Raw genomic sequence first — 13157 nt, 5'->3', positions numbered from 1 at the left:
ATAACAGAATTATAAAAGTTTGAGTGAATACATTAGAATAGCACCATTTACAACGTTAACTGATAAAATCAAGACTGTGATTAATATACTAAAGTTTTTAACACCAGTGTTGAAAACACTATAAAAATTATATACATGTATGTTATCATCTGATCTTACATCTGGACTTGATGTAGGGTTTCTTGTGATGAATAAATGCTCTAAGTTCCTCCTAAAAGTGGGTAATAAGAGGATATTTAGCTGTAAACCTTGAATTGGTGTGCCTTAAACCGATTATGCCTTCTAATGTTTTCAAAAATATTTATTTTTGAATGGAAAATCTATATAAAAAAAGGATAATATCTCATTCTATTATGTTAAACATAATTATTTTTTATATAAAGCTAAAGGAAAGCAGTAATTTAAGGGTTTTCTATACAGGAGTCATAGCTGGATAACTGTGGGAATTGTATGAATTCCAATAGGATAGAGATCGGGTACGTCGACATCAATAGGATAGAGATCTGGTACGTCGACATCAGTAGGATAGAGATCGGGTACGTCGACATCAATAGGATAGAGATCGGGTACGTCGACATCAATAGGATAGAGATCGGGTACGTCGACATCAATAGGATAGAGATCGGGTACGTCGACATCAATAGGATCGAGATCGGGTACGTCGACATGAATAGGATAGAGATCGGGTACGTCGACATGGTAGGCGTACTCTGCTATACATGCATTACTTGGCATGCGAATGCATACTTAGTCAAAATGTCACAATCGGGACATGATCTGTAATTATACAAATCAGACGACTTATTCCGTATCTAAAAACCCAAGACCGCAAAAGCATCTAGCTAGTGAGACGAAGACAAATCATATCAGTCAACCAATTCGTGACGATAACAGTCAAACTGTTGTAATGTCGATTTCATTCGCTCGTCCTCGTAACTCATAGCAGTTTTATGAAAGAATCACACTCATGTTAATGAAGCTGATGTAGTGTGAACATTCACGAGCGAAACTTATTAGTTGAAATGCTGAGATATAGGAAGTTGACGATTGGAATGTTGAAATCATCACGTTTGTCATAGATTCTAGTCGCATCGGTGTCAATATTTAGCAAAAGGTTATGATATGAAGCATTCCTTTTACTTTCGGTAGCATTCTTATTCTCTTTTCAACTGGGATAGATGATAAGGAAGCACGCGCTGAAATGTCGGTTGTCGAGTGATACGACATCGTCAACATATCTGAAATTAAAGTTTAAGAACTTTGTAAGATACTTTTAGGTCTTTGAGAAGGTTCTGTATGAATTCTGCTTTATATGAGTACAAAAACTAGTTTGCCAGTAAGGGTTTACTATTTGACCCATTGGAATACCGACTTTCTCTGGATATATCAATCAACCACAATCAGCAAACATGCTGTCGATCAAAATGCCAATCATTTTTATGACATCCTCTTCAGTGTATTTGCTGTGTGAGAAAGTGTGGCTCTTCGCAAAGAAAGATTTTTCATTACCAAGAAATTTGTATCAATGATCCCATTATTTGTAGAAAAAGCTTTGTTTATTGATACAATGAAGTCGGTCGTTCAACAGAGCTTGGAGAACATAAGTGTAGAGCATAGAAAAACCAAACATTTTGATATATCTGCAAAAATGTAAAGATTGTGATTTTGCAGATTTTGGGTAGATATTTAAAATTTGTAATAATCCACTTATGAATAACACCAATGGATCAAAAAATATCATCACAATATATATGAATGCCATCTTTAACTGTAGGAATAATGGAATAATGGTTGTAGGAACTTTAAAAAGAACTTTCGAACATCTAGACGACCCGGCTATATACCGTTCCAAAATCTCTTCTTTCGTGAATGCTGAAGATTTATTTTTGGAATTCCTAAATTAGCTGTGAATTCCTAGCTCTTTTGTTAGACATTATAAATGATGATTTGTGCATACAAAACAATAAAGTTTGAGGCTTTGTCTGCTGAAACAGCAATATTTGTGTCGTGAAAAGATATTAAAGCATCTACAACATCGGTTTCTTGCGAAACCCGTGTCCTCATGTGTCCTCATGGCACATCGAGTTTTCCAATACGTCACTAAATGGAGTTTACATCCTTAATGGTAGAGGTACTTGAAACTTTCTTAAAGATCTTGGGTGCAATGAATATGATATGAGAATATGCAATTAATGGTATAGTTGTGTCTTTTGGGTACTCCGGTATTGTTTTCTGAATATATCTTATGTGGAAAGTCTGCTCATATTGATAGCATTTAAACCATTATTTGCGAATTCTACTTTTAAAAAGGCGTTTTTTATCATCTTTGGAATAGGTTTGAATAGCTTGTGGTTTGCAATGCCCATAATTATTGCAACCAGTCTTTACTTAGCAGAACTTGAATCAACAGTTTAGTATGAACACGAATTATTCCGAAAGGTGTTCCAACAGAGGATGAAAACAAACCATCTATAGATACGGTGTGAACTACATGTGATGTATATTTTCAATGACTGTATCTTCTATAGCGTTGAACAGATGTGTTTAATAATTCTGACGTGTTGATATTCCTACACCTGGTACTAGACAAACTACCTACACTATCAGATTTGTCGTTGCATCCGTATGAACAAAACTGTTCCTTATTCTCGAATTTAGAAAATTTCTAGTTGTATGCGATATGGTGAACTCAATATGGGGTCATTAGTTGAATGATGAATTTTCTCTATAATTCTGACTTTTTTACAGAAACAATGGAATGGTTACGTTGCTTAGAGTTTTAAGGAGAAAATTATTGCACTTATGATCATTAACATTATACCGGTGATCATATACATTTTTCGTTAGTCTTTTTTCACCGACATCTATTAGCCAACAAAGAGTACATTCAATACGGTACATTCAATACTGTACATTTAATGCTATACATTCAATATGGTACATTCAATACTGTACATTTAATGCTATACATTCAATACGGTACATTCAATACTGTACATTTAATGCTATACATTCAATACTGTACATTCAATACTGTACATTCAATACTGTACATTTAATGCTATACATTCAATACTGTACATTCAATACTGTACATTTAATACTGTACATTCAATACTGTACATTCAATACTGTACATTCAATACTGTACATTCAATACTGTACATTCAATACTATACATTCAATACTGTACATTTAATGCTATACATTCAATACGGTACATTCAATACTGTACATTCAATACTGTTCATTTAATGCTATACATTCAATACTGTACATTCAATACTGTACATTCAATACTGTACATTCAATACTGTACATTCAATACTATACATTCAATACTGTACATTTAATGCTATACATTCAATACGGTACATTCAATACTGTACATTCAATACTGTACATTTAATGCTATACATTCAATACTGTACATTTAATACTGTACATTCAATACTGTACATTCAATACTGTACATTCAATACTGTACATTCAATACTGTACATTTAATGCTATACATTCAATACGGTACATTTAATGCTATACATTCAATACTGTACATTCAATACTGTACATTCAATAATGTACATTTAATGCTATACATTCAATACGGTACATTTAATGCTATACATTCAATACTGTACATTCAATACTGTACATTCAATAATGTACATTTAATGCTATACATTCAATACGGTACATTTAATGCTATACATTCAATACGGTACATTCAATACTGTACATTCAATACTGTACACTATATTAGAGGCAGCACAATTCAGATCCTTGTGAATGTGTGTATTGTAACAATTAATGGTCAAGTCAATTGAAAACAGGTATCAGAATTGAGATTACCACAGTTTTTACAGTTTTTATGACTACTTTTAGAATGAAACATTGTTCCAAATTGTCGTTGAAATCTTATATATCTGAAAGTTGTAAAGTGCAGGGTCGAATTTAAACAAAGCTGTTTGAACTTCTGTAGTGCGTACCTTTGAATGATTTTTTTAAATTCGAATATAAAAATAAGAAAATGTGGTATGATTGCCAATGAGATAACTCTCCATCAACGCCCAAATGACGTAGAAGGTTAGAAACTATAGGTAACATACTTTGAAGTCCAGACTTCAAATATTGACAATTCACATTCTCTCTAAATTGCACCATACCATAACTAAATCTTATGAATCTTAGTTAATGGTCTAATTTTCTGGACATTAATATTGCAATTTCTACAAAAAGTTCTTTGCAACCTAATTTAATGAAGTGCAGACGGCGTTCTTGTTAGCCATTGTCCATTTTCTTTATTTAATGGAAATGTTACACTAGCTCCCCGATATATGCAGTATATATCATTCGTTTGCATAGCTAGATAGATTTTGTTATGAAATAATTTTATCATCTTTTTAACTTATCAGTTGATAAATTTTGTGCTAACATTTAGCATGGCACTATATTAGATGTTTTTTTACAATTAATTGCGTTGCTGTATCTTAAAAGACATCGGCTATATCAAATTATAAGAAGTAAAGCGGGTGAATATTTTTTTGAAATCGGAGATCCATTTTACTTTGGGTTTTATTTGGGGGAGGGTCGCTTCTGCACCGATTCACCATATGATTACCTCAAAATGTCTATTTTGATACACATGTGTTGTTTGGTAACTCAATATCGTTACCTTTGAAATAATACAACAGAAAAACAAAGGATATGGGGTATCCATCTATGACACAAAATCAGTACATGCACAGCAAAAAAAAACCACAAAATAAGCAAAGGAACAGCGCTTTTATTGCTGTTCTTCATCTCAAAGTCACAGTGAGGCCTTCATATGTCACTTTTACGTTTTGATGGAATGTTATCTATTTCTATTTTATATGTAGCGTTCGTCCATTGCGTTTAATAAACAGTCTTTTGAACATGTTCATTGTTTCATTAATTCAATTTCTTCATAATATGCATTATTTGATTGATAGAATACCAAGTTAATCCTGTGTACAAAAAAAAACAAAAAAACATAACGAACTTATCATGTTTATAGGTGAATTTACATCCGCTATGTTGCTTCATAATTGCAATTAAGGCATCCGTTAATTGGCTATCTTCATGATAAAAACGGTAATATCGTGATGTTTCCGAGATCTCATCTTCCTTTTTTTCAATATGCATATTTACCCATTTAAACATTCATGATATTGTCTCGCCTATCAATCAACGGTATTCCATCAAAGGGCGATAACGTATGCAATGGCGCAGCATCACCGGCAATGTCAACTAAACTTGATTAAAAAACTAACGATTAATGATAAGCAGAACAATCAATTTTGCGGACATAAGATGGCTGAGACAAGACGGCTGATTGTCTTCGTTGACAAAAGGGCGCCGTGATAATAAAACATATTAAGTCATCTCTTGCACAATAATGCTCCAAATATTCATCTGATGTCAGATTTAATCGTAATAATTATTGATAATAATATTTCAAAACTGTAAAATGGCTAATGTTACATAAATCGACTGTACAAGCACTTTCATCATTGACAAACGTTGGTCTTATCTGATATAAAAGAAAGTCATTATATTATCCAACTAACGATATGTGTGGTTTCATGTTAATGCTTGTTGACACATATACAGCATAAGCTTTGACAACAAATCTTTCAGTTTTCACTATTTTGTTTGAATTTATAAAAAAAAAATAACCAACAAGGAAAGTGGGTATTTAAATTTTTTACAAATATTTAAGAAATATTTAATGATGAAAACCGTATACAAATATTTGAGATTGAAATGATTTGAACACAATTTCTATAGAGTTCCAAATAATAAACAACAAATTTAATTGTCACAAAATGTTGACAGAAGGTGATTAATGATATACTTTGATATCATTCGTCTAAAAATGAAACACTTAAATCATCTAAATGATACATCTAAATAACACTTTCAATATAAAAATAAGGAGATGTGGTATGATTTCCAATGAGACAACTATCCACCAAATTTCAAATGAAGTGGATGTAAGCAATTATAGGCAACCGTACGGCCTTCAACAATGAGAAAACCCCATATCGTATGGTCGGCTATAAAAGGCCCCGACATGACAAATATGAAACAATTCAACTGAGAAAACTAACGGCCTAATTTATAACAAAACAATTTACGAAAAACAAATATGACAGACATGAACCAACGACAAGTTTATTTATAACTTAATTTTACAGCAACCTATATACACAAATTCAGAAAATTTAGATATTTAGAAGTAACCACCATAGGGTTTTAAGCATCAAACCGAACCGAATGAGTTCAACTGAGACAAGCAAAGATCTAGAATTTTGTATATCAACAACAAATCCTTTAATGATAGCCAACCACCACCACTGACGAGATTCCTAGTCCGAACAGTCAGTAAGAATGTGTTGGGCATTAGATAAGTATTTTGAAAATAAATCGTCTCCTTATCATCACGATTACTGGAATAAAAAATGAAACAATGAACAACGCAAAATAAAAATAAGACAAGAAAATCCACTTAACTCAATAATATAGGCATAACAGGGGACTGTAAAAAAAAACAGTATAGTACCTACTGCTTCTGTAGGATATCCACCCTATTTGCAGGGTCACTGCACTAAAATATATATGCGTTTATTTTTAAAATAAATAATCATGTTAAAATTTATTTAAATATGTTAGAATAAGATAAAAGAGAGAGAACTTGTGTATACTCTGCACATATCAATCTGACAAGAAATTAAAACATTATATCATTTTAAGATGGATGAAAATCATTAATGAATAGTTAGACTAATTTAGTTTAAACCTGTCCACGTGTTTTAATAAAGGTTTATAATTGTCAAGAACGATGGATAAGAGTTACTTACCACGCCTCATGTTTTATATGATTTTAAAATCTAAAATTAATCTTCAAAATCTCAGTTTTGGTATGATTTTAAAACCGTTTCAAAGATTAAAATTATGCTATTAACAGTCGAACTTGACATAAGCGGTCATCTCAGTACCAGAATCTATGACAAACGAGACTGACTTTAATTTTGAAATTATCAATTTCCCCCACCTTAGTAGCAATATACCAGCTTCACCTGCATATGGGATATACATTTCCCAACTCATTCGGTATTCAAGAGCTTGCAGCTGCTACTCAGACTTTATAAAACGTCAACAGTGTCTGAGCAGAAAGTTGATGAACCAGGGTTATATCAAAGAACGTCTCGTCCTTTTTCTACAAAAGTTCATCGGAAGATACCAAGACCTTATTGATAAATATTCCGTATCAACTTCACAAATAATACATGATGGTCTTGAAGTATAGATTCTAGGTACTGACGTTGTTTATCATCTTAATTACGTGTTATAGTGTTCTTTTATTTGTCTTTGTATATTATTAACCTTTACTGTTTAGTCAATTTTTAGGTAATATTCTTTTGGCGTGGCTCGGTACTTATACATCCCGCCGTTGTGTTATTGTGCTATGGTCATTTTTTTGTATTTTTGTCTTTCATTTTTGCTTATGTGCTTTGTCTATATTTCATTTTGTTTTTCTTTGTTGACATATTTGTTTGTTTGTATAGTCATTAAGATTATAACACAATGTTGACTGCTGTACCCCAATTTTGACATTTTTACCTATTATATCTGTTTGATTTGTTCACACATTGTTGTCAATATATTGGATGTTTATGCAGCTCTCATACAATTGAGAGGTTCAGCTAGTTATAAAACCAGGTTTAATCCACAATTTTCTACATAAGGAAATGCCTGTACCAAGTCAGGAATATTATAGTTGTTTTCCATTCGATTGATATGTTTGGGCTTTTGATTTGCCATTTGATAAGGGACTTTACGTTTTGAATTGGAGTTTGGTATTTTTGTTATTTTACTTTTTAATTGGATAAAACGAAATAAAGAGAATAAACATTACATTTTACGCCTTGTCAATAAATTCACTTATCGCAATGAAAACTCTTGAACTTGTTTGCCTTGTTAACAACGTTACCAACAAAACATAAAATGTGCAATGCTTTTTTTCATTCAAGTCTCTAAGTATAATCATACCTTACGATAAGTCACCATTTATGTGTTAAAATCAAGTTAATCAAATTAACGCTGTATAGACGTACATATATTTTAAAAGCGCGAAGGCTATGTAAATTATAAAGTATATTAAATTTCAATGATGATGGTATAAATAAGTGAACAGTTAAGAGTTAATTCTGCGTATTGACAGCATTTTTTTTTTATATGTAGCTATTTGCCGACGAGATCTTGCAAAGAATTCACCTGAAGCCTTTAAATTGCTATAGGCCGTCTCGAACTTGGAGTGAGGAGTGAGCTTTTGTTCGCCGTTAAAGGACTCGTTCTTGACTGTGAGTTATCTTATGTCTTTGAGATAAAAGTACAGCAATAAGAGTGCTGTTCCTTTGCTTCGAGTTTGTAAAGTGCATATAGGGTTTATGTGTCTTGAATAAATACACCATATCCATTCTTTTACTTGTATAAACTAAACTTTTTTTCGTTTAGCTATTTCTATATTATATATAGTGACATGTTGTAGGTTTGTCTCAATGTAATATTTGGTCTGATACTCTTTGGATGGAGTTAAACTGATCTTCAGGTTTTTTGTATCACGCTTAAGTTTTATCCAAGTGGTTTCTCTTACTTATACATTGTATGAATGTGTTTCTGATTTTAATGAACAGACACTGTGTGTTAAAACACAGATATCGAAATATTCTGATGTTGGTTATCTGGTAAAACCTGGAATCCGTGATGCACAAAATACCAATATATATATACAATCTAATTGGTGATGTTTTCGGATGTCACGAATGTTTTGTGTGTCCAAAATACATGTATGTGAAAAAAACTAATGAAAGATACCAAGCTGGCTTATGATTTTGTACGCGACGCGCGTTTCTTCTACAAAATAAAGTAAAATAACAAAACTACCGAACTCCAAGGAAAATTTAAAACGGAAAGTCCCTTATCAAATGGCAAAATCAAAAGCTCAAACACATCAAACGAATGGAAAACACCTGTCATATTCCTGACTTGGTACAGGCATATCCTTATGTAGAAATGGTGGATTAAACCTGGTTTTATAACTAGCTAAACCTCTCAATTGTATGACAGTCGCATAAAATTCGATAATATTCACAGCAATGTGTGAACAAAACAAACAGACATAATAGATAAAATTGTCAAAAAAGTAAGGTTAATAATATACAAAGACAACTAAAATAACACTATAACACGTAATTAATATGATAAACAACGTCAGTAGTACCTAGAACCTATACTTCAAGACCATCATGTATTGTTTGTGAAGTTGATACGGAATATTTATCAACAAGGTCTTGGTATCTTCCGATGAACTTTTTTAGAAAAAGGACGAGACGTTCTTTGACATAACCCTAGCTGGTTCATCAACTTTCTGCTCAGACACTGGTGAAGTTTTATAAAGTCTGAGTAGCAGCTGCAGCTGCAAGCTCTTGAATACCGAATGAGTTGGGAAATGTATATCCCATATGCAGGTGAAGCTAGTATATTGCTACTAAGGTGATGGAAATTGAAAATTTCTAAATTAAAATCGTCTCGTTTGTCATAGATTCTGTTACTGAGATGACCGCTTATGTCAAATTCGACTGTTAATAGCATAATTTTAATCTTTGCAACGGTTTTAAAATCATACAAAACTGAGATTTTGAAGATTAATATTAGATTTTAAAATCATAAGAAACATGAGGCGTGGTAAGTAACTCTTATCCATGAGTAGCAGCTGCAAGCTCTTGAATACCGAATGAGTTGGGAAATGTATATCCCATATGCAGGTGAAGTTGGTATATTGCTACAAAGATTCATCAGTGATGCTCGAATTAAAACAGTTAAAAGGCCAAATTAAGTTCGAAGTAGCATAGCATTGAGGATCCCAAAATTCCGAAAAGTTTTGCCAAATACATCTATGATCATCTATATTGGGGTATATGAATGACTCAAACAGAACTTACCATGTTAGAAAGATCTCACAAATTTGTGTGCAAAATCATCCAAGGACTTCCGAAACGGAACCGTTCTGACAAATGTACAAGTCTTCTTGGTTGGTTTTCAATTGAAAGCATTATTAACAGATTTAAACTTTTATTTTTGGTAGATTATGTAGGTTGAAGTATTCAGCGTTACCAAAACGATTATGATCAGCAGACTAATGAAATTCAAACATCTATGCGTCCCAGAACAACTTGGTTTTATACCTGACATTTATAAAGCAGCCGAGGAATATAATATTACAGATTATATTGTGAATTTTTGCAAATACTGGTTATTTTTCTTTAAAAAAACTTTGGTCAGCCATTGTAAACCGGAAAATAAAAGCAACTGACGAAAAATTGGGGTTATACCGAATTTCAGGCGCTAGTGACTTTTATAATTTATGTTTGAACATATTCATTCTGCAATCAAACCACATAATGCATGGACAATTGCAAAACAATTTCCTGAACTTCGTGCCTCTGCCGAGTATGTTATTGACTTATGTTCTGTAGTACGTTACGAAGATGAACATTTACTTTGTGACAAATGTGGCAAGTTCTTTTTGAATAATGTTGAACATTTACTGGTGTCCTGTGATTCTATACAAGACAAACGAGATGATCTATGGCAGGAAATAATCAACGTTAATCCAAATGAGTTCATTGTCTTTATGGACAGTCTCTCTGCACCCGAATTCACAACAGTTCTTTCATGCCGTACATCATTCGAATTAGAAAATTACGAATTGACTTTTTTCTCCAAGATGTGTGTTCGTCATGTGAAAAAATCCGCAGATGGTTTGACAATCGATAGTATATGTGTCCGTAATCGCCATTATATACAGTGCTCATGTTTTCTCTTCTTTAACTTGACAGTAACTTACATTTGTTTATATTTTTTTGTTTTTTGTTTTATGTATTGCACGTACACCAAATATATATCATAGAGAAATAGAATTATATATTATACATAATGTGTTTGATCGAATACAAAAAAAAGAATAAAAATTAACCGTGTTGTTTAGGATCATTTCGGAGTTTAGTGTCAAATATATAAAACCACGGGCCCCCCGATTATATGCTTTGATTTCTTGTTTGGCATATCTATTAAATGTAGTTCATATTTGTCACACTAACATTTATTTTGATGGACTCATGTTAACCAATCTTAAGTCTTCTGTTTAGCGTTTTGTTGAACTAATGTTTCTCTGTTCGTCTTGATAATGTTTTGTCAGTCTGTCACAAGTTCTTCGACGAATGGTATCTCGATTGCATAATTGGTATCAGACTTCTCTTCCCTTTTATAACAAAGGTATTTTGCCCATAACAATACATAACATAACATAACATAACATAACATAACATAACATAACATAACATAACATAACATAACATAACATAACATAACATAACATAACATAACATTTTGGGTTATGGTAAACTGTTGCTTTTTATAGTGGTATTTCTGGTTCATGGTTGTACCGAACTAAGAGGGTGTGTTTGTTTCAAAGTATAATTTTGTTTGTAATTTCTGTTTATTTTTGGCTTAATTTATGTTTCTTTTTATAATAATTTTTCGTACTTTTATTAAATAATTATTTTTAAAACACAAACCGACGACGTAATTGCATGGTTTCAAAGTGCTCCACAGAGTAATGCGTTTGTTTGAAAAAAGCGCACCCTCGTAAGCACAGTCGCCAAAAATGGTAAACCGAAAGTTAATAAACAGATTAATTTAGCCAAGCTGATTTGCAGTGAACCTTCTTGGTGTTCATGTTGTTTCATGGTGAACAGAATAAGTGGAGAAAAGTAATTGCATATGCCGAATTCCTTGTTAAACTTCTGGTGTTTAGCAAAATCTACTATGTGTATGTAGCCAAAAAATTATGTGTTCTCTCTTTATATTAGTTTTTGTTTTAATATTTCAATTGAATTAATGATGTAAACAATTATTTATTTCACTATAATGGAGAGAAATGACCTGGTTTTCCATAGATTATATTGTTATCCTAGGATGAATAGCTGACAGTCACAAATAATATTATTCTGATGACTCAAAGTGTTACTAAAGGTAGACAACTCATATAATATAAAGTAACAGATGTCCTCTTTTTATATTTGAAGAAAACCTTTATTAAACCGTTTAATTTTTATACTACTAAATTAATTTAAACTTCAACGAATTATAGTTATCTCGTACCATTGTAAACTCGTACCAATGTCAACTCGTACCACTAAAAAAAACTCGTACCAATGCAAACTCGTACCACGGCTAACTCGTACCACAGAGAAAATCGTGGCAGATTGGCTTTGTTGTCTCTCTTGAATAGACTCTTTTTTAAACTTTTACTGACAACTATTTGATTTAATTTTTAATCATTCCAAATCGGTAACATTGAATAGATTTGTGTATTTTTCTATTGTTTCTAAAAGGAATTTTATTTAATGAAAGAATTTATTAATTGTGTTTTAAAGGTTTAAAATTGTTTATGACCAACAGTTAGAAAGTATGAAATAATATATGTTTATATAATATTCAGCACTTTGTAGCAGAATATGACCATGCTTTTATTTGATATAAATAATAGGTCATTATCATTCTTCTATTTTATAAATATCACCTGTAGTGGAAGATATGCATAGTTCTTTTAGAAAAAGTAGCCAATATATGAAATGGCACCTGAGATTACTCTCGGTTTTAAGTGGGGTTCGTGTTGCTTAGTCTTTCGTTTTCTATGTTGTGTCTTGTGTACTATTATTTGTCTGTTTGTCTTTTTTATGAGTTTGACTGTCCCTCTGGTATCTTTCGCCCCTCTTTTTTAATGATGTGTCTAATGGTATTGTGAATGACCAGGAGGCGTAATGGTAGTGTTGGCAGAATAACAAAGAATATGTTTCATTTTGATGCTTTATTTACCACAATTTCAAGAACATTCATGTATAAAAATTAACAAAACATCAAATATTACTATTTTTTTCTCTCAAGAAATACACCTTATGTTTTATTAACATATATATCATATATTATTTCACATATATATCATATATTATTTTGTCTAAGTTTTCATTAAATTCTGGTATAAAATTCAAAGATATTTTAATTTTTTG

The 13157-nt window shown here is 31.8% G+C and overlaps 1 protein-coding gene across 5 annotated transcripts in view; it reads left to right on the top strand.

Moving 5' to 3' along the window:
- The first annotated feature begins 11550 nt into the window (after nt 1–11550).
- LOC127727011 (inactive rhomboid protein 2-like) overlaps nt 11551–13157 on the top strand; it is a 55600-nt gene continuing 53993 nt past the window's right edge. For 3 of the 5 annotated variants that reach the window (XM_052234391.1, XM_052234392.1, XM_052234389.1), the window contains exon 1: nt 11551–11917. The gene's annotated coding sequence lies outside the window, so the exon portion shown is untranslated. The remainder of the gene's footprint in view (nt 11918–13157) is intronic. The other 2 variants (XM_052234390.1, XM_052234393.1) reach the window with 2 other exon arrangements.

The sequence above is a fragment of the Mytilus californianus genome, unplaced genomic scaffold (assembly GCF_021869535.1).
Source record: "Mytilus californianus isolate M0D057914Y unplaced genomic scaffold, xbMytCali1.0.p SCAF_19, whole genome shotgun sequence".
NCBI lineage: Eukaryota > Metazoa > Mollusca > Bivalvia > Mytilida > Mytilidae > Mytilus > Mytilus californianus.
The sequence above is the reverse complement of the archived record's forward strand: the minus strand, read 5'-3'. Positions and strand labels throughout refer to the sequence as shown.